At 47.1% G+C, this 23,090-nt stretch overlaps 1 long non-coding RNA gene across 1 annotated transcript in view; it reads left to right on the top strand.

The window, feature by feature from the left end:
- Nucleotides 1–23,090, top strand: part of LOC121105207 — a 46,003-nt gene that overhangs the window by 5,644 nt on the left and 17,269 nt on the right. The window contains exon 2 of the long non-coding RNA XR_005837615.1: nt 8,656–8,732. This is a non-coding gene — a long non-coding RNA (uncharacterized LOC121105207). The remainder of the gene's footprint in view (nt 1–8,655; nt 8,733–23,090) is intronic.

Raw genomic sequence — 23,090 nt, 5'->3', positions numbered from 1 at the left:
ATACTGAAGCTGAAAATTTCAGGGTTAAGTATGTCAGAAGCCTGAGGCTGGGTTGGAGGGAATGAGGGCTTTTGCAACAAAAAATAGGTGAAAAAAAAATCGTAGACGCACATTTGAGGGGATATGTGTTTGTCTGTGTGATGTATGTTTTGAGAAAGAGAGAGAGACGGAGACAGAGAGAGACAGAGACAACACTACAGGCCTCGAGAATCAAATTGCTTTCAAATTTGCGCACAGCAAATATTCCTTATTGTAAAAAATGTTTCCAGGCTCTGCCCGATGTTGATGTGAATTTCTTCTTGTTATTATAACCCTTGTCTTCATCTATGATGTGTTAGATTATGCTACAATGTGAATGCTTGGTATACCACAGGAAAAATACTCGGAAAGTATTTATAAAGTAAATAAGCTTTAATTAAATATCATTGTCAAGCATTAATCATTATAGCGCTGCTCCCTATGGAAATAAGGGTGGATATTCGATTTGTTTTGATTATGTATGAATTTTAACAAAAGCCCTGTTTGTCTATTGCTGTGCTCCTCACAATGAGTCTTCGTGCGTCTCAGTCCGGGAACCAGCAAGATTCACAGTGGTTCAGTCCGTTTTTATTGTGTAGGGTGTAGTGATAAATATTTTGGGAAAGAGAAGGTGCCCCGGACAGAGCCCCGCCGTCAAGTGTGGAAGGAGGGTCTGCCTGTCAGTCCACACTTCCCCAAGTACACGTGCTAATATTTTTATTCCAAGAAGTGAGCTTGGGAAATTTGCATCAGAATATGAAAGAGGCACAAATAGGCTGCCAGTTGGCACCGACAGCCAGAAGCTTTTTTGGGCACTCCCAGCTACCTGAACTTCCTGCGAAATTGTTGGTTTTAAATGACCAGCAGTTGTAGACAAGTCCGGATTTCCCTGGTGAACAGCGGGTCACGTCCTCCCTCACATGTCCACTGTTTTTGCTGTTCCCCTCCCACCCAGGAATGTTTTCTAATAAGCATTCCGTGCGGAAAAGCCCCTTCACATCTATTGCTAGTGGAAGCGAGGGTAGAGTGTGAAGGGGCCATGGGGAAGAGGGAAGGGAGTTAGAGTTTTTAAAGCTCCTACTATGTGCCGGGTGCTTCATTTGCACATTCCCACCTGATGCTCATGGCAGAATGGCAAGAAATTCACATGCTTTCCGTCTTCCGGATCCTGGACAGAAGAAGGAAGTGTTAGGGACACATTCAAGGTTGCATAGCTGCTAAGTGGGGCTCCTGGAGGAGGGCTCCAACTGTCTGGGCTCCAAACCAATGCTCTTTGCACTAAAGCATCTGCTTTCCTTCTTAAAACAATTGTGGCTGATTCAGAATTTAGCTGAAAGAAGGCAATGATGAAAAACAGCTTAAAATTGATTAAAGAGCAGAAACCTACTGGACATAAAGGGGATAATCCACTTAGTAAGGTTATTGTCACCTCAAGAGGGCTGTAGTTTGCCTTGACCACTGACTCCATTCACCAAACGCCCAAAGGTCAGGGAAGCACCTGTCACAGGAGGAGCCCTATACTAGTTCCCCAAAGGGGCAGGGGAACCTGGATGAACAGGGAAGGAAAGTCAGCAACCTCTCATTAGAGCAAGCTGGCACGTCCATTCACCAATCCATCATTCATCAAGGACTTACTGCACACCCAGCCCTGTTGCTACATGGTGAGGGCACAGTGGGACATGGGACGCCCTGGGCCCTTTCCCCAGAGCCATGTCAGAATCTGCAGTGGCCCCATGTGTTTGTGCTTGGACCTCCTGGGTTGGCTGTGAATCCTACCCCAAGTTGCTCCCCTGGGAATTTGTTTTTTCTACAATTATTTCTCACTTCAACAATAAAGACAAATCAGGGCAAGATCTATGGACGTATTTGTTTTCTGTTTGCATGCAGACCCAACCCTGTATTAATTAGTTGCAGGGCTGAGTTGTTTACCAAGGTTTGTGGACACTTTTGTAAATGCTGGTTGATATTCCTGACCCATTTTTTTAAGGCTCAACCCCGAACGTCCTGACACTTGGTTTCTCTGTTCTTTCTAAGGCGACCTTGACTGTCCCTCCTGTGGGTTCCTGAGCACCTGAAACCTTCTGTAGCGTCCCTTGTCTTGTTTTCTGATAAGTGGCGATATTTCTTCTTTCTCTGCTTGAGGACAGGGACTTTTTTATTGACCCCGAGTCCGTGTAGAGCAGGAAGACTTTGAAAAGTGTTTGTGTAATTGAGTAGAATGGAATCCAACCAAAGAGGAGTCACATTTTCCTGCTTGCCCCGTAGAATTCCACCTGGCTCTTTTCTTTCATCATTAGTCATTGACCCATGTCTGCTGTGCATGCTCTGGGCCCTGTGCTGGGCAGAGCGGAAACAAAATCGAACGTGGCAGCTCCTGCCTTCCCTATGCTTCAGTCGAGAGGCCAGTGAGCATGCTAACACACCGGTTTTTGTTCTTTTTGTGTTTATCCTTTTGGTTATGGTGTTCCTTTTCTTTAATGCTCGCCTCTTCCGGAGAGGGTATTCTGGATGTATCCTAGTTCCAAAATGTCACAAAAGGGGAACTTAGGAAATACACAATGGAGCAGCTGCTGAAGAGCTTCTCCAGCCTCGTTATGTGCCCCGGACTGTTCCGGCCACGCCATGTACGTCTTAGCTCCTGCTGTGTAACAAAACACCGTGGCCTAGCTGGCTTAACACTGCGCACTTATCTTCTCATAGTCCTGGAGCCTACAAGTCTGTGATCAAGGTGCTGGAAAATTCCTGGCTTGGGGACTGCACCCTTTCACTGTGTCATTGCGTGGCCTTGCCTTTCTGTGCGTGGAGAGAGTGTGAGTGGGAGTGAACGGTCTCCGGTGTCTCTTCCTCTTGAGAAGGACATCAGTCCTATTGGATGAGCCCACCCTTTTGACCTGACTTAGCATTTATCAGCTCCTCATAGACCCCTTCTCCAAGCACAGTCATAGCGAGGACCGCAACGTAGGAATCTGGGTGGGACGGCACAACTCATCCCATAGCAATGTGATATTCTCGTTCCCTCCTCATGACAGTTCTTGGAAGTGGGCACTCTTCCCTCTTTTTACTTTATTTTTAGATTTTATTTATTTAATTTAGAGAGAGAGAGAGCAGGGGCAGGGGGAGAAGCAGAGGGAGAAGGAGAGAGAGAATCTCAAGTAGACCTTATACTGAGCATGGAACCCGATGCGGGGCTTGATTTCATGACCCTGAGATCATGACCTGAGCCAAAATCAACAGTCGGACACTCAATCGCCTGAGCCACCCACGTGCCCCACTCTTCCCTCTTCTTAAGTGAGAGGGGGCGTCTGAGCTCTGGGTCCCAGGGCCGTGGGGAGGCAAAGCAGAGCTCACAGTGTCGCTGTCTGGCTTCACAGCCCACCCTGGTAATTCCTCCTCCCTGCCGAACGCTGCAGGCCCCTAGTCAATGGGCCATGGCCAAAAGTTTGCAACATCTTTTGTCTATTACTATGTATTTTGTTTAATCAAATGTAATGAGGTTTGTGGAAGCAGTAAACTGAAGTTATTTTCAAGTAGGAACTGTATTTAGTACCGTTAATTGAATCAGTCTAGTTAGTTAGAATAGAACAGTGGCTGTTTGCCCTGTAATAAGGAAATTGAGTTTCTCATAAAACAGCTAATTCATGTCCTCTTACACCGTACAACACACCGCAGGCTGAACATCCCGAGTCGTCCTACAGTCCGTCTAGGCCTTGCCTGGACTGCCAGGTGGCTTGGGGTGTGGTCATATTCTGGGTGGGTCCCAACTGGCATGAGGGGACAGCGAGGGAAGCTAGCCATTGAGTGGGGCTGGGTGTAGAGGATCACACTGACTCCTTTCTGTGCTGTTAGAGGTGGGCTACAGGGGGGACCCCAAGTCTCAGAGCAGTTAAAAAACAAGGCTGAACGACACTGTGGGTGGAGAAGCATGTGGAAAACTCTCTGTATGCTATTTTTGACTCTCCAGGATCCATTTTATTTTCTAGTAACTGCACCGCAATGTTACCTTTGGGCACCGTATAGAACAAAACTGGTTGCGAAGGCCTGGCTCTTTCTCCCACTGAGAAATGGAGCCTAGTTTCCCTACCCTTGAACCTGGCTGGCCTTAGGGACTTGCTCTACCGCCAGAACCGGGTGGAAGCAGTGTTCTGGGACAGGTGAGGCTAGATCATAAGGAATCTTGCTGCTTCTGCGCTGGTCTCTTGACACTCCTGCTCTTGGCTCCCAGGCACCATGCCATGAAGAACCCAAAGAGGATCCACGAGCGCCTCATTTGTAGAGGAACAGAGGCCCCCTGTGGGGATCCTAGCTCAGCTATGCACCTGCTAACCACATGGGGAGTGGCTCTTCAAGTCCAGTCCCAGGGGAGCCACCCCGATGAAGCCTCATGGAGCAGAGATCAGCAGTCCTTACCCAGCCAGGCCCGAACTTCAGATCTGTGAGCAAAATGAACGATTGTTGATTTTTTTTAAGCCAGTAAGTTTGTGGTGGTTTGCTACGTAGCAGTTGGTGACCAAATCAGGGGCCCACTCACTGCTCCTTACCTCCCCATTTGCAAGGTTGGGTAGAGTGGACTCCTTGTCTCCCTAGAGATGCTATGAGGGTTACGTCAATCGTGCAGTTCCTGGACAGAGGCCACCATTTAGTAGGCTGGCAGTAGCAAATTCCCTACGGCAGTACTTTGGAACTACAAAGTTGATCGCTATAGGTTGTTCCAGAATAAAAATTCCTGGTTCCTCACACCATTCCTCATCTCATAGGTTTAAAAAGTTCCTTCTGTCAATGTTTCCAACTGTCCTGCAAGGGAATATCCCTTTGAAATGCACCTGAGGGCTACTGCTTTCTTTAAAATTGAGCCATGGAGAGAGTGAAGGGTGGGGTTGCTGAGGAGATGTCCAGGGAGCCCCTACTTAGGACTTCTGTGCAGGGACTCAAGGCCAGCTGGCCTCACCAAGGTGGGCAGGCTTCCTGACAGCCCAGACTCTGCAGGACCCTGCGAGGAAGGTTGGAGGACCCCACCTCTACTCACCAGCTTCTGACACGTGCGAATCCCAAACACTTGGGCTGGAAAGCGGAGGTAGAGACCAGACTTCTGGCAGCCCAGCATGCTGGAATTCATTGGTATTTAAAAACACTTCCTTGCCCTTTTTCATTATACAGTCTAACATTTAGAGACTCCAAAATCACTACTTATTAGTACAATACAACTCTGAGAGCTTGGAAGTGGTGTTGGAAAAAACACTGCATTAGGAAGTAACAGTCTGACGGGATGCATATGGTAAATTGGGAATTCTTCAGAAACCCCTCGAACCTGTTGGCTGGGCAGGTTCACCGAAGAATCACGGGTTGCCGGTGAGAAATGCTGCCCTACGCTGCCTGAACAAGACAGCTCGGCTCTCACAAGGTCGACTTGAACATTTGATTATTTATTGTCTTGGCTCTTCCTGTAATTGACTGCTTTATGTAATTGCTGTCCCCCCAGCTCTATCACAAGGGGACAGGTCCTGTCCTAGCCTGCAGCCTCGCAAGCTGCCTGGTCTTGGTCTACAGATGTAGTAGGCTCTAGAAAAGTGCCGAACGGATTGTTTTAGAAAACTGAGGGGCTTTGTTTAACTTTCTTTAACGTCCTAGTTGATTCCAAAGAAAACTTCTGGGGAACCCACAGAGCAAAAGAGAAAATGAATTGCAAATACATTTGTTTTATTACAGGCATATGACCATCGCTGTTAATGTTTTATACCACAGAAGTCAGGAAAGAAAGGCCACTCATAATGCCCCAACTGTGAGAGGCTGGTGGTGGCTCTTTGGTTGTTCTCTTGTTTCCCATCAGCCCCTGCGTCTGCTGTTAGATGCTGTTGCAATTTTCTGCGCCTTGGTGTCTGAGGGTTACGCTTAATGTCACCGTCTTGTGGTTTAGATTTGGGAAGTGATGTCTGTGACCCAGACAGTGTGACTTCACGGTGTGACCTTAGGATCGTGAGTGGTTTGAGCAGCAGCTTTGGGCGCTGGAGCCACGGGGCCCTGAGGCAGTCCCCACCCTGTCTGAGCTCCAATCTGGGCATCTGTAAGACAGAGCGGTGAACCATCCTTGCCTTCCTGAGCTCTGAGCAGACGCACGACCCCAGTGGGAGAGGTGTGACGGGTGATACCTCCATAAAGACCACTGTGCTGCTTTCAGAGAACTTTAAAGTGACCATTGAGGGTCACAAGAGAAACGGGAACTTCAGGGAGTAGGAAGAGAAACATTCCAAAGCAAGAGGTGCATCACTGGGCCCCCAAACTCTTCTTTTCACTCTTGCTCTGCTCTTCCTTCTTTTTCATCTCTCATTTTATTAAAAGCCTCTGTACCAAATGTTTTCCCTCCTAACATTTGAGAGGAACCAATGTAGAGATTTATTTAGCCAGAAGAAAAATATGTGAAGTTCTTATTTTTACAGCTTTGCTCTGTGGTTTAAAAAAAAACTGTTTCCACCACTAAATAATAGGAGGGCCATTGGCACTTCAATGATGAAACTGGAGAAACATGTAATTTTATTTATTTATTTGAGAGAGAGAGATAGAGAGCACGAGCGGGGGGTGAGGGTGGCGAGGGGTAGAGGGAGAGGGAAAACAGACTCTCTGCTGACTGGAGAGTCCGATGTGGGACTCGATCCCAGAACCCTGAGATCATGACCTGAGCCGAAGGCAGATGCTTAGCTGACTGAGCCAACCAGGTGCCCCCAAAATATAATTTTTAAAGACATTTTTACATGGGATCTGTTGAAGAAGGGCAATGGTATCAGATCCTTTCAGGCATCAGTTAGTCAGTCAGCCAATTTCAGCTTCAATGGTGACGTATGGTGGTGGGCTGGTAGAGAAGGATTTTCCAATTGGATTTCAAGTACAGTGGCACATTCTGAGCCTTAGTAGTTTTCATATATACATATGCACGATGCAGAGGTCAGGCGTGCCCCTTCTCTGCTCTGTCGAAATTTTGTGTATAACTTTTGACTACCTCCCAACTTAACCACTAATAGCCTATGGTTGACCAGAAGCCTTACCAGTAACATAAACAGTCGATTAACACATATTTTGCATGTTATATGCATTATATATTGTTTTCTTATAATAAAAGAAAGCATTATTAAGCTAGAGAAAAGAAGACGTCATTAAGGAAATCATAAAGAAAAGAAATAGTGCAGAGGGTCATAGGGGAAGGGAGGGAAAACTGAATGGGAAGAAATCAGAGAGGGAGACAAACCATGAGAGACTCTTGACTCTGGGAAACAAACTGAGGGTTGTGGAAAGGGAGGTGGGTGGGGGGATGGGGTAACTGGGTGATGGGCATAAAGGAGGGCATGTGATGTGATGAGCGCTGGGTGTTATAAGCAACTGATGAATCATTGAACACTAAACCAAAAACTGTTGATGTACTATTCATTGGCCAGTTGAATTTAAATAAACAAATACGAAAATAATAAGGGACAGAAAATACATTTAGAGTACTGCCCTTGTAAAAAATGGGACAGGTCCACATATAAGTGGACCCATGCAGTTCGAACCCCTGTTGCTCAGGGGTCAACTGTACGTGATTTTGCACACAGAACCTCTTTGCGTTAGAATCGGATGGCAGGGTTATGGAGTGAACCAAACATATGAGCCAAATCAAGGCCAACAGTATGAAGCCGAGAACATTCCTGTTAGCAATCACTGATGAATCCGTGTTAAGCTCATTATATTTGTTCCTGCATCTTAGCCTCACAGCCCCGATGTAGCCTACTCTTGTCTTTATTGTGTAGATGAGGAAACCAAGGGAGGTGAAGTAATTTTTCAATGCTTCTCAGCCACAGAAAGTGGTACTCGGGCTGCAGGCCCCAGAGCCCAGCCAGTTACCCCCAGTGACAAGCCACCCCCGAGGTATCCAGAATTCTGGACATCCCCTCTCATCCTGTCATTTCCTGTTCCACCCACAAAGACTGGCTTTGTTCAGAGAGCTTGGCTCATTCTCAGATCACCTGGCTGGTGGGCAGCAAAGCCGGGCCCCACACGTGGACCGAATGCTCTTTGAAGCCCATGCCCCTTTCACAGACGCCCCAGGCTAACTACCTGCTGAGGCTCTGTCTCCCCCTCCCTTAGAATGTTGATGACGGCGGTAGGCGTCTCATCCTGGAAAGTTAGGGATGTTAAGCTCTCCCCCATTTAGGAATTGTGTTACTGTTTAAACTTTGACATCTCTTTTCTTCTTGGAAGAACATGTTAGGTGGTTAGCCCATAGAAGTCTGCTCCATCTTAAGGTATTAAAAAGAGCAGGAGGGGTCATCAAGGCCATCTGTGATCTGGTTTCTCCGTGCAGTCTTGTCAGTTTTCAGATGGGACTGTGTCATTGGTGTTTGTTTCGGAGTCAGGAGAGAAATGTTTGCTCTGCTTCTCCAACCATGTCACCCCCTGGGACACTCCTGGCCCATCCATCTGGTAGTACGGAAGTTTGGTAGAGGAGCCCTTGGTGTCGTCAGGGGCAGCGATAAGGCTTGGGAAATGGAATGATGTGGGTTCTGATTCTGATTCTGCCCATCGTCCACTAGCTGACCTTGGACATGCTGCCTTGATCTCCCTATGCCTTATTATTATTATTGTTATTATTATTATTGTTATTTGTTTCTCCAGAACCAAGGACACTAGTGCCTCAGTCCTTGAAGGTCTATACCAGGGAGCGCCCGGCACGACACAAGCACCAGGACGGGGTAAGCAAATCAGCATCTCACATTGAGTGGGGCAGGGCTTGGCTACTAAGTCCAGAAAGTGTGTCTGGCTGGCAGTCTCTTCCGTCCATATTTATTTGGACTAGTTATTCCACTTTACATCTGACAGTACCTGACCCAGGATTGGAATTCAATCAATATTAGCTTCTATTATTTTATTATTATTATTACTGTTGTTGTCTTTATTCAGAGAGCATTTTGAGCCTGCCATAAAGCAAAGGAACCAAATGGCGATGTAAGAGGGGGTTGCAGAATTCTTTTTCTTTATGAAGTGTCATTAAAGATGCCATTGACAGTATTGGCAGCTTCATTAAGAAGTCTGTTGATGATGGTAATAAGGCTGGCACATTTGGGATTCAGAATGGCACTTCTCAAGACAGAGGCGGAACTCGGGCTGGCGCTGCGGAGCCAGGATATGGCTCAGGGTCTGGAGGGCTGGGTGCCCGAGGCAGCGCGGTCTGCATAGATGGGAGCCTGGGGCCCCGGTGCCTGCTTGGCTTATTTTTTTCCTGGCTGGTGATTCTGTGTGCAGCACTCCCCTGCTCTGCAGACTCAGTTTCCCAAGCTGGAGTTGAGAGAGCCCATTTCAGCTGTGAATTCGCTCCTAGAAAACTGAGTCTGGGGGCTTGCTATCCCCTTAGGAACAGGAGCGAACACAGAAGAAGCAGGGAACAGGACTCCTCGCAGGAGGTGTTCTCCTGCGTTCTTTCTTTCCATGGTGTCTTTCGAACAATGTTTGTTCACAGCTCCTTTGCGTCAGGCTGGAGTTTGGGAAGGCCCAGCACATGGACCGACAGCATCCCTGGTGAAGGATCCCTGTGGATCCCTGGCTGGGAACCGTTGGCCAATATTTCGCATCCCCCGTTCCAGGTCAGCTTGTGCAAGTATAAAGTCGAAATGGCCTTCCCAGGCAGGAAGTAGAATTCGGTCATAACAACATTTGATTTTTAAATGGGGAACAATCACTAATAGTGGTTTTAGAGATTGATCTCAGTTCATCCTCCTGCCACTGTGACATCTGTCAATCAGGCCAAGGCTGCCTCTTGGTCTTTTATCTGATTCCAACGTGAACGTGTTTAGGGAATAGGCTTTATACTCAAAATGTAAATAGGTGTTTTACTCTCCCTCTTAAAGCTATTACTGTGTCGATGGATGTCTTGTTATAGTTAAGGGTTTGTCAGCATTTACATTAAGGAGCCTGATTTTCGAAGGCTTAAAATGCCATTAAAATCTATTCGACGTGGTTCTTCAAATGGTCAAATTATCCAAATTTCTTTTCAAAAATCTATTTGACTCTTTATTCATTGGTGAAAATATGCACACCGTGCTGCCCCTCGTGGAGTCTTGGTTTCAGAAGCCTTGCAGTGTTTTGTTCCCAAGACATTTTCCCCTCCTGGGCTGAAGGGCTTTGGTTATTTTGCGTTTTCTTTGTAAACTTCCCTCATGTTTATAAGGATGTTTGGGTAGGAATTAAGGTCGTAGTAGGGTATGTCAGCATACATGGTGCTTTTGGATTTTTGCGGGGAGAGAAAAAGAGGGAAGTTGGGCTGAGGTTGACCATGTGCCCGGAGCACTGTGTCCATTGAAATATTATCTCATTTAAACTGCAGAGGAGACTTTGGAGGGGGCAACTGCATCTCCTTTTATAATTGAGGAGACAGCTTTGGAACCTAAATGGTAGACTTGTGCTTGAAGACCCACATCCAAGCCATGACCTTTGCACTCTACTGCAGATACTCATGCTCGTTTCAAAGGTTGACTAAGACACAAATCAAGGTCAAACATTTTAAGGTTTATTTATTTATTTTAGAGAGAGAGAGAGTGGTGGGGAGAGGCAGAAGTGGAGAGAGAGAGAGAATCCTTAAGCAGACTCCCTTCTGAGCAGAGAGCCTGACATGGGGCTCGATCCCAGCACCCTGAGATCATGACCTGAGCCAAAATCAGGAGCCAGCCGCTTAACCAAATGAGCCACCCATGTGTCCCTCAAAGCCAAACATTTTAAGAGACTTCACTAACTTCGGTGGTTCTGATGGAATATTATTTTCCAAAGGTGGGTCTTACTCGTAGCAAGCCAACCTCCCTCTCCTTCTGTCTTTGACAAATATTTTTTTAGCAGGTACTATAATAAGCCCTGTTACCATCACACTTAAATAATTGTATTAAGTTCTGCAACAATTTGCAATTAATCATTTCTGCTTCAAAGCTGTCACACACATCATTCTTTCTGTATGAGACCGTGTCTCACCCCTGCCAGTTCTCTAAAGCTAAGAGATCAGTGTCCTGGTTTGCCTGGGATCGTCACAGTTTACACAGCACTCCTGTTGTCCAAGCTGAATTATCAGTGCTTCCATCCTTTGTGCTCAAGAATCTGGGTGATAGTATCATGGTCACCCTATGCAGGGTCAATCTAGCCTTGGCTACTCAGCGAGACTTTCACTGAGAATCCACCCCATTGACATTTGGGGAGATTTCTCTAATCTCCTGTTACTTTTCTCATTCACTCCCTACAAGTGGTCAATTAAGTATCCTCTAAATGTTGCACTTACATTTCTTGATTTTGATAGTACCTCTTGTTCTGTGTGCCTCGTGACCTCCGTGATGGCGATGGAGGGTGGTCAGTACATGCTTGTTGAATCGATGGGCAAGTGAATTAATTGGAAAGAAAATTCTCTTCCTCTTCCCTCGCTTTGGCTGGTTCTAATGCTTCTCCTCTCAAGGGCCCTGCTTAAGGCTGTGTCTGCAGGAGACCGTCCATAATTCTCTATTCCCCAACTTACCAGTTACACCCAAAGTAGGGCTTAAAAAATGGCCGGTGTTGTCTCCCAGAGCCAGGTGCATCACGGCTCTCAAGTATAAGATGCATAAGTGAATGGATATCTTCTTGAAAAAACCTTCACTATGGTTCTTCTAATGACCTGGGCCCCTAAGGGAACTTGCAGACTGAAGCAGCATTTAATTTCCTATAACACTCATTTTAAAAGACAATAATGTCATTAAGACTTTGAAGGTACAGCCCTGGCAGGTAGTAAACTCTACTACTTTTTCATTCACAGGAGTTGGCTCGAGATATACGTGCTATTGTTTTTTCCTCACCGAAAACTCAGAGGCACATTTGGTGTCACTTTATCCTTTAGGTCAGGGGTGGGGCTTTAGTGGCAGTGATAACAGGGAAGGCTCTCTGAAATAGTGGCTTAAGGGGGCTGGAAGCATGCACTTTGGATTCAGATGTATGTATTAGCTATCTATTGCTGCGTAACAAATTATCCCCAAATTTGCAGCTTACAACAACACACATTTATTACCTGACTGTTCTTAAGGGTTGAGAATCTGAGTGTGGCTTCACTGGGGACCTCAGATGTCAGGGCTCTCACAAGGCTGAAATCAAGGTGCTGGCTAACATTGCAGTCACTTCAAGGTCATATGGGGGAGACTCTTCTTTCAAGCTCACTCCCATGGCTATTGGCAAGATTCAGCTCCTCACAGGCTCGTGGATTGAGAGCATCAGGTTGTCACTGGCAGTTGGTCAGATATGTAAAAGTTCCTTGCCATTTGGGCGTTTCCGGAGGGCTACTCACAAGATGGCAGCCTGCTTCTTTTGGTATGAGGGCTGAGGGAGAGAGAGAGAGAGCCAGAGAGAGAGGGAGGGCATGAGCCCAAGATGGAAGCCACATCTTCGTAACCCAGTACCAAAAGAGCTATCCCATTGCTGCTGTATTCTTTTCATGAGCAGTGAGTCAGTAAGTGCAATTCATGCTCAAGGGTCGGGATTATGCAGAGTGTGAACACTGGGAGGTGGGAGTTACTGGGGCCATCTTAGGGGCTATCAACCACGACATGTTTGGGTCTACATCCTGGTTCTTTCTTTCAGTTTCTGTTTATCTTTAAAGACGTTACTCCAGTCTTCTGAGGATCAGATTTCTCATAAATCAAATAATGTCCATTTTTGAAGGTGGTTAATAGGAAGAAATAATTTTTGTGAAACACACATAATAGGTGTTTGATAATGGGTAGCCGGGACTATTATTACTGTAATTAATCTTGGCGGGTGCGGAGGGCTTTTGATTTCAATTCTGTGTCCTAAGGAACACAAGCTCCCCGTGGACCCTGTGCCTTTGACTGAGAACAATATCACAGTTTCAAACTCAGATGATTTTGAGTTGCTTTCTGGGCATGAGTGAGTTCTTCTGTGCCCTCCTCTCCTCTCTGGGAGGTAATTTATGGCACTGACTCTGTCATTTATGCCATTATTTTGAGGTAATGGAGTCAGCCCCACACTGAGAGGATTTGTTTATTCCCGGTAATGTTTCCTGCATTTTCCCCTTGCCATTGACTGTCTACACGCTCCCTCCATTCCCTGTTAGAATTCACAGCGTTTGCTAACGCGGCTTGTGCAGACAGTCTTCTCTCTCTAAGGCTAAGAGCTAAGAGACAGTGTCCCCAGGATCTGACAAATACATATTTGTGAAAAGACCACCGTCACTTCTGATGAACGACCACTAAGTGGCCTCCCCGTGGCCCTCCACTTCTCTGTACACGCTGCCTCATGCTCCATGCCTGGCCAGAGGCCTTTTGGCACTAGCTGAGTCAGACTGGAGACGGCCTCCATGACTTGACTTGTTGAGATCATTCATCCAACAAGCACTGACTGGAGAGTTACCGTGATGAGCGAAAACAGATGCGGTCCCTGCCCTCATGGGGAGACAGACTGTAATTGAATATTTGCCCGTATGCAGCTGCCCATCTCGGGGAATGCAGCGAAGGAAGAGTGAACCGTGTTTGGAGGCTACTGGTAGAGCAGGATCTGACCTGCTCCAGGATCAGGAAAATCTTGACTCTGTAGGTGAGCAGGAGAGGGAGGGAACAGAGGAAAGAGGCTTCAAGGCAGAGGGGACAGAGGACAGCATGCTTAAGGTCCTGAGAGGGGCAGTGGTGACAGTTACAGTCTGCATTGCTGCTCAGGAAATGCATACACCATGGTCCTTCCATGGAGGACGGTCAACTTTCCATCCCCTTGACTTTGGGCTTGGCTACGTGACTTGCTCTGCCCTGTGGGATCTTAGTGGATGTGACATGAGCAAAGGCTTGAAATGTGCTTGCTCAGAGGAACTTCCTTTCTTATGCTTCTGGTATCACCATGAGAAGAATATGTTCTGGAAAGCCTGCTGGCCCCAGAACGATGAGAGACACGTGGCGCAGAGCAACCCCAGACCTGTACCTTGCGGAGCTGTCCCATGGCCCACACGCCCAAGAGAGTGTTACATGCTTTCGGGGTGTGTCACTGAGCTTAGGAATGGGTGGGTGGAATGACTTCAGTGACAGAAGGAGGGTCAAGGAGGCTGGGGCTGAAATAGCAATTTGGACAGTGGTGCAGGATTTTGGTTTTTTCCTCTAAATGTGCTGGAAAGCTAGGGAAGGTTTTGGCAGGGGAATGCCATGGTCAGACTCTGGAGAATACGCTAGAGATGGGTAGGATTTTCTCTTTCAGAAATCTGCATTTTTGCTTGGGATGTGAACTCTAACCCCTGACTGGTAAGCGGCCGCCACCGCGTGCCTGTCTCCCCAATTTCTGTAACCATGCTTTTCATGGTGACCTCAAGTGCTTCTCTTCTATGAAGCCTCCCAACACGGTGTTTATTATTCCCTTCCTGAGTTCCAATGCCACTTTTTTTTCCCTCTCTCCCAGGACCTGTTGCCCAACACAACATTGCCTCAGGTCCATCTCTGACTTAGACCGGGGAGTCCTTGAGGGCAGGGCGTGTGACGTAGTCATCTCTACATGCCTGTTTATGTTTCTGTGTGTCCACCACCGCCTATACCCCTGTGCATAGGGTCTGTCTGGTAAGCAGTAGGTGCTCACTAAATACTTCTTTAAAGAATGAATGAACTATCTTACTGCCCTTTGTGGTTACTTATCATATAGCAGATTATTAAACCTGTCTGTCTTCACCTTTCCCATCTGCAAAGTAGGGAGGATAATGGTGCCCTTCACTGGGTTGTTATGAGGATCGAGCGGGTGAGTACTGATTGAGTGGTGCTTATCAATTAGTAAGCATTAAAAAATGTTAGCTGATTGAAGTCCTATAATGGTTTTGCAAAGAGTGAATGGGTGAATAAATGAAGGGCATATATATACCCACTGGGGCCTTTGTGAAGGGACACCCAGCGACCGGCACAGGCAGTGGCAGGACGTGCAATGACGTGGGGTGAACAACCCCTAGACAGTCTTGGCCAAAAGACTCTATACCAGATCCTCTTGTTAGGATTGGGCACATTTAACTGAAGGCCCCTGGTCGACGGATCATTTCTGTAAGTCTGAAACTGAAGGTCTTCTGGCATCTGACTTCTACAGCTCCAAAAAGTTGCAGGCAGCTCCAGGCGCATTTGGGATTTAAGTGTAGCAGAATACGATCCTCCCGCTTAAGTTTGTCAAAAGGCGTACCTGGAGGAAGGAGACGGCTACCTAAATCCAGATACTCATTCCCCAGCTCCTCCAGGGCAAAATGCACTCCATTTTGTGTCGCCTTATTCCTGAAAACATCCAGAACATATTAAACAAAGTACCTGCTTGCTGAGTACCTGAATGAATAAAGGGGTAAGAGTCTGTGATAGTCCCCTATGGAAAGAAATTTACCATATTGTCCAGGAGATTAAAAATAATCCCCAAATTATAAAATGCATTAGGTGTTAAGCCAGTGGCAGGGGGAGGACATGCACCTGCTGGGGGGTGGTGATGCCATTAGAGGATGCTGTGGGGGGGTGGGATGTGACCCTGGGGCAGGGAGTAGGAGAGGTGGAGACCCTAACCCTGGCCGTCTCAGACTGGAGCGCCTCCTGCCCTCCCATCTGAGCACCTTCCTTTCCCATCACGAACCTATCACCCGCCTCCATTGGGGAATTGCAAAATTTGAAAATATCTTATTCACACCTTGGCATGTCACTTCTCGACTCGAAGTGTAACATGCTTTCTAATTTACATATAATTCGTTTGACTCATGTAAACTGCATTAACAAAAAGAGGAGCTATGCGATAAATTACTAGTGACAGAGGCCAGGCTGGATCGCAATTATTTTTATAAGCCCCTGGTAAGCAATGATGTTGTGTTTTTACAGCGCATGATGTCCAGGCGATACTGAAATGCCTGCAGCCACATGAAGCGCGTCTATGCCAACCCGCGGCGCAGGTGGCAGCTCCGCGCTGGACTATGGTGGCCGGAGAGGCCTAATCTGCGCCAGGGTTCCGAATCCCCGGGATGGCATCGTCCGCTCCTGGCGTTCTCCAGGGCCCGCGCGTGGGCGTGCAAAGTGTGCATGTAGACTGTGCATCCAGGAGGTCGCGGCTTCCTGCCTCCTTCCTGTTGTCTTATTAGTTCTAGAAACCGAGCTGGCCTCTCCCCTGTCATCCCCGTTCTTTGCTTGTAAAGCAGGCATGGTAACGTGGTCAGTGGGAGGACTGGGCAGGGTTCCTGAGATGTCTAAACCAATGATACAAGCTAATACTCGTGGAGCAGTTACTTACATGCCAGACACAAAAGCGGGTCCTTGACACGCATTGTCTGGTTTAACCCCGAAGATACTCTTCTGGATCAGCTATTACTGTTACTGTTAATTACGATTATGATCCGTGCTATTTCACAAGCAAGGGGAATGAGAGCTACCGAGTTGGAGTGCTTTGCCCAAGACCCTTGTAGCTGAACCTTGTAGTACGTCTTTCTGAAGTCAGAGATGACATTTTTGGCCACTAAGCTGTCCTGTCTCATCACAGGTCACCAGTCTTTAAAAACCCTCCCTTGGGGCACCTGAGAGGCACAGTGGATGAAGCTACACCTTGGGGTTTCGGCTCAGGCGGTGATCTCATGGTGGTGGGATCGAGCCCTGCACTCTGCACGGAGGCTGCTTGAGATTCTCTAGTCCTCTCCCTCTGTCCCTCCCACTTGTGCACTCTCACTCCCTCTCATTCTCAAAAATAAATAAATACATCTTTATTATTACTTTTTATTAAAAGTTTTTTTTTTTTTTTAAGATTGTATTCATTTATTTGACAGAGAGAGCACGAGCAGGGGGAACAGCAGGCAGAAGGAGAGGGAGTAGCAGGCTCCCTGTTGAAAAAGGAGCCTGATGTGGGGCTTGATCCCAGGACCCCAGGATCATGACCTGAGCCAAAGGCAGACACTTAACAGACTGAGCCACTCAAGCGCCCCTAAATAAACCTTGAAAGAAAAAAAAAGAAAACCCTTGCTTATCTGAGGGGAGATGGGGCATTTCAGGATTGCCTTGGTAAAGGCTGAGCTGGGGTCTGGGTCATGGAAAGGTCCAGGTTCAGGGGCTTTGGGTTGAAGGATATTGGCTCCAGGTCCCCTTCACAATAGATGGTTTGTCTCCACACCTGCTAATCTCCTCCCCTGGCCCCAGAATGTGTGCAGGGTGTGATTGTGGGTTTTTTTCTTTTTTCTTGTTCTTATTTATTTATTTTTTTCTGTGAATCTGAATCTTGCAAACCTGAAATTGTGATATATAATGTATTAATAGTCTTAGTTTATGCACAGATTTAGAAATAATGCAAACCCTACTTTACATTTCCTCCTCCAGAGAATTAATCTTGAATTGTGCTGGTTTTGAATTATGTGAGGCCTTCGGGAATAGGCCTACATCCCTTGCAAGAAAATTAATCACCCTGTAAATGACTTAACCCGCCTCTCAGGGCTTCGCGGTGGAGACTGAAAGGAAGAATGCAAATGATTCGAAAGGGCCTGTGTGGTACCTGGGCCCCCGGCCCCAGCTCTCCTGTCCTGAGTGACTAACCTTCCCAAAAGAGCCTCCTTACTCTTGTTCTCCCTGTCTGTTAATGGCAGATTTCCTAACTCTCTGGGGCTTTTTGTCGAATGCCACTTCAGGGATCCCCAAAGTTTAATTCACCCCACAACGCAGGGCAGCGGGCCCCTGGTTCTGCCTCCACTTTCTCACCAACTGAGTGCAGAAGGTATGACAGGAATGTGTTCTCCCCACCAGAGGAACCCCAGAGAGCAGTGCCTTGTGGTATTGGGGTCCATGTGGCTGTGTCTTTGATTTCTGGTCGTTGTTTTTCAAAGCGAGAATCGAGTGGGTTTATGAAAACTTGCAGATGTGTGAGATACTGTCTTGGCCATCCCCATGACAACTTCGGGACATCAGTTTACAATTGCCAGTTTAATTTTAATCTCTACCCCCTACCCCCCGACTCCAGAATCTAGACCGGGGGTCCTCAGCCCACAGAGAAGACATTTTTCTTCTTAGTCTGTTGTCTCCTTCCTCGTGCACCTGCACTACAGGAGGAAGGACCAAGAAGAAGAATTGCCTTTGACTTCACAGTCACTGTGGGGAGTAAGGAGTGATCTTGGCCAACATCTTTATTTTCCAGCGAGAGGCTGAGACCCAGAGGGCCAAACCTGACTTTGCAGCGGGAATTAGCAGCACCTCGAGGAGGAGGTGAGCTGGCAACCCATGTCTTTCCTCTCCTTGCTCTCCCAGGATTGCTGCATTATGTGACATGAGACAGAGATTCTTGACCTGGGGGGGCCCAGCAGAACCATCTGCAGCATCTTTAGAAAAGTCTGTATTCGCTGCTTGGGCTGCCGCAGCACAGCACTGCAGACTGGCCTGTTCAAACCACAGAAATTTTTTTCCGCACCGCTCTGGAGGCTGGAAGTCCGAGATCAAGGTATTGGCAAGGTTGTTTTCTCGGGAGGCCTCTGTTTCGGGGTGGTAGATAACCGTCTTCTCCTTTTGTCTTCCCACAGTCTTCCCTCCGTGCCTGTCTCTGTCCTAACCTCCACTTCCTCTTAGGACACTTGTCATGTTGGATCACAGCCCACTCTAGTGACATCCTTTTACCTTAATTATGTCGTTAAAGACCCCATTTCCAAATACAGCCACATTCTGAGGTCCCTGGGGATGGGGACTTGAACATATGAATTTTGAGGGGACACCGTTCAGCCCATAACACTTTTCCCTCTGCCCCAGCCCTTACTTCATGTCCTGCCCACGTGCAAAATAATACTTTCACCTATCCTCAAAGCCCCCGAGTCTTAATCCATTCCAGCATCAACTGGAAGTCTAAAATCTTGTCTAAATTTCATGTGAAGATAGAGTTGACATTCAAGTTAGGATTCCTCCTGGGGTAAAATTCCTCTCTAGCTGTAAGCCTGTGAAACCAGACACGTTATTTGTTTCCAAAACACAGCAGCGAGACAGGCAAAGGATAGACCTCTTATTCCGAAAGGGGGAAATCAAAAAGAAGAAAGGGCTTATGGGTTCTAAGCGTGTCAAAAGCCTAGCAGAGAAAAATTCCCTTTGATTTTCAGGCTGGAGAAAAATCCCCTTTGGCTCCATGTTCCGGGCTCTGGGCCCACCAGTTATCTCCTGGTTCCCAACTCGGAGCCTCTGTGACAGTGGCTGGTGATGTCCCACCATTATCCTGGTGAACACCTACTGGTCGCCTAAGAACGTGCTCTGTGCTACCAACACGTCACAGGTGTATGGCCGCTATTAAATCCTCCCCACAGCCCTGGGAGGGAAGCTTGTAAGTCACAGAAGGGCCACCTTTCCTGGCCAGGGCCATATGACTTTTCAGTGAAGGTGTTGTTAGCATTTGCACCCAGACAATCTGACCTCAGAGCCCTTGCTCACCTGGACCTTAGCATCCCAGGAAGTTTCCTGCTCAGCTCTCACCTGCCGTGCCAGCGTCAAGGGTTTATTTGGTTGCTTTTGTAGCCCCCCATCCTCGGAAGGCATTCTATGGCAGAAAAGTCTTAATCTTTTGTGTGTTCCCGTCTCTGGGACGGTGTCTGTCACACGGTACGGTCAATACATATTTGTTGGTGATGAGTGATTGTAGGGAAGCTGCGATCCTTCCCTGAAAAGACAAACCAATTAAATCTCAAAATCACCTCCGAGAGGCACCAAATGGCAGGATCCCAACGATCGCGGCCCCTCCGTGGAGCCCCTGGAAACTTCTTTCCATTCTGAATAGACCTCCTTTGCTTTGCCTCGCAGAAAGGGCTCCATTCAGCCAGTAATTAGTGTTCGTAAGTGGAAGCTACTTAAGAAGGAACACAAAGCCTCAGAAAGTTGTATTATGCCATTTATAAGTGTCCGGTGATCCGCTGCATGCTGTGATTCACGGAGCTGAAATAAACGATTTGCCTAAAAAAAAAAATTAACGTTCATTCCGCCGGTAGAACCTCTTAATTCCCGTTACACATGTCAGCATATTATGACTGGAAGCTGTCAGGTTCTAATGACTAAAATTTCATTTTTCAGGCTTTTCACGCTGTGTTTGAGAACTATAGGTTGGAAATAATTTTGCAGCTAAGTTACTTCCTCGTCTGGTAAATTTAGCAATTTCTTTCCTTGCCATATCTTTTTTTTTTTTTTTAAATGTCCATGTTTACATTAATACCTTGAATAAACTAACCTCGTGCTTCACTCAGTAAACAGGGAGAGTCAAACAACGTGGTGTTTTTCCTCCTGAAGCTGCTGTCCATTTTACGGGACGTAATGTGATTCGACAGCTGACAGATTCAATGCAAAATTATTTTTACTTGGCACGGTGGATCAAAACATGGGTGATTTTAACTAAAGAACGTTAGCGCTATGTTTAAAAAAGTGAAATTTATCACGTAGCCTTCGTATAGATAAACAACCTTGACGCTGCGTGTATCTCGTTTTATTGTGCTTGAAATGGGAATTTGTTGACATGATATTCAATAAATAGAAATATTCAGTCATGTTCGCTCACCTCAGATACTCTACCGAATAGGAATTATCGATCCCCCCGGTTATTACACTTGTTTCTGGAATGCTATGTGGAAAGCAGGGAAACCAAGTTCCAATTTAAGTTGTTAATAGATTGGTCGAGAAATTTATGTTATCCCCGTCCAACAAATCACGAATAAAAGCTCAGGAAAGGCTAGATGGCCTGCATTGCATTACTCATTCTTTCCCCCGTAAAAAGCCTTTAGCTAGAGACTGACCAAAGAATTGTAAATCTCTCATCATCTATAAGTCGTTGCTCAAAGTGTCCCTAAATGGGATTAAACAATCGTCACTCATATTTCCTGAAATGACTGCCCCTTCTACCGCCTCTTTGACTTAAATTAAGGCTAATGATCTGTTTTTAGGAGAAAGGAAAGAAGTAGATTTTCCTTCAATGACTTGTCAAGACTCGAGCATCGTCTCGGTTATGGGAAAGCTTCTAGGCAGTGATGACTTATTTCATCTCTTCGTCAGAGGCTTTGGCTCAGGGATGAGCAAGTCCCAGTGGACTCAACAGCCACGTTGGCGACCCCGTGAAGTGTGGAGACTCTGGTTCGAGAGGACTCCAGACGCAAAGGGCCCTGCACCCCACGGGCGCTACTGTGCTCCCTTGTCTGAATGCAAGGGCAAGGGCAAGGCTGTGTCCTCTGGCTGCTTGCTTCAGACAGAGGACAAACGCTCATCCACTCAATCTCCCTTCCTCACTTACTTTCTTCTTTCCTTTTTTTTGGCTCTTTTTCAGTCCATAAGCATTGAATGGAGTGTCTACCATGTCCCAAGCTCAGTGCTGGCATTAGGACACCCAGGTAGATCGGGCTTCATGGTGCTCAAAAGATGCTGGTGTCCTGGGACCCCCAAAATGGCCCATGTACCCAGGCAACCATAGGACATGACAATGTGATTGGTGGTCAACGAGCTCAGTGAGACACACGTGGGGCTGAGAATGAGGTCAGCCCGGCTGTGATTCCTGTCTCGATTCTTGACTTTTTGGGGCCTGATGGGCGTTGACTTATGAATGAGTGACTGTCACACAGTAGGCCCTGAATCGAACACAGTTATTATGAGAATGTCTCAGAGGTCTATACCAAGGGGGCAAGTGATTCCTTTACACAAGGGAGCCAGGGAGGAATGAGGTTGACCAGATGCAAGTGACAGTTGGGCTGTAGACGACCATGGGTGGAGTGCATTTCGTGGGGAGATAATGAAATGAAATCAAAATAAAATGAAAATCATTTGAGTAGGCGTGAAGTTGTCACCATAGGGTACAGGCCAGTACTGCACATGAGGACCACAGACAGGCCACTGGGGCAAGTAGTGACATTTCAAGCGTTAGAGGGTTCCTACCCATGGTTGTCAGACCTGAGTTTTTCAAAAGAAGCCAGAAATGTGGCCTATGATGCAACATCTCCAAATGCTTAAGGGGAGAAATCTACCTTAAAAACTGTAAAGACACTGTGCAAGGTAAACCAACGGTATCTCTTAGCCATATGAGGCTTGTGGCTGGGCTAAGGTCTGTCTTTTGTCTCGACACACTGATTTCATGCTTTCGTTCAAAAATGACTTGCCAGGAACATATCATAGCAGTTAATTCAGTAGAAGTTACCCTGGTCGGTGCCGATCAAGGTGGGGTTTGAATTCCAGCTCCGGACCTAATTAGCTGGCTGACTTGGGGTCAGTTCCTTAGCCTCAACTCTAAAGTGATGACTTCACTACTTGCTGATGTGTTGTTGTGAATATCCAATGAGGTGACGTAGGCCAAGCTCCTGATACAGGGTCTGGAGCCCTTAAACTTGGCCCCTTACCAGACAGGGTAGGAGAGCGGTAGGTGGAGCAGAGGTGAGGCCAGACATGTGAGAGGCAGCAGCAGGTGGGCACAGGGGACAGGTGGAGAAAGGATGACTCTGGGCCTGATCAGGAGAGGCTCCCGGGTCTCCCCCTTCTCAGCGAGGGTCTGAAACAGGGTACGGCTAGTCTGCAGAGAACAGCTACAGCGACCCTGCGGGGTGGGGAGTGAGTGATCTGTAGACACCTGTTTGGGATGGCGGGGAGCTCCTTTCTTCCTATCTACCAGCCTCTGCGACGGGGTTTAGACCTCGATGGGACAGAAAGGCAAGTCTCTTGGGAGATGCCTTCAGGACCAGCACGGGGCAGTCTGCCATTGGCATCACGATCCAGGATGCCCTCCCTCTTATTTGGGGTGCCCCTGCTAGAGCTGATGGACTTTTGGCACCTGCGAGGTTAGATTTTTTTAAAGTTCCATGTTTGTCCTCTTTGCAAAATAAATCGTGCCCATTGCAGAAAATCTGGAAAGCATAGACCTATGTAGAGAAGAACATGAAACATAGACAACTGTGGGGAGCACACTCTGGCTTTGCCGTCGGCATGTCCATATCGACCCTGCCAATCCTTTTTGCTTTGCGTTTCTAGGTCATTTCTATTTAGTTGGGCCATTATGGGGCGTGGCTCAGCATGATGTCGTTTTCGGAAGGAACACCTGTCTGAGATCCAAAAAAAGTACGGTGAAGGCTTTTAAATGCTTGGCCTCTGTCT

This window comes from Ursus maritimus, unplaced genomic scaffold (genome assembly GCF_017311325.1).
Source record: "Ursus maritimus isolate PB19 unplaced genomic scaffold, ASM1731132v1 scaffold_25, whole genome shotgun sequence".
Classification (NCBI taxonomy): Eukaryota; Metazoa; Chordata; class Mammalia; order Carnivora; family Ursidae; genus Ursus; species Ursus maritimus.
The sequence above is the reverse complement of the archived record's forward strand: the minus strand, read 5'-3'. Positions and strand labels throughout refer to the sequence as shown.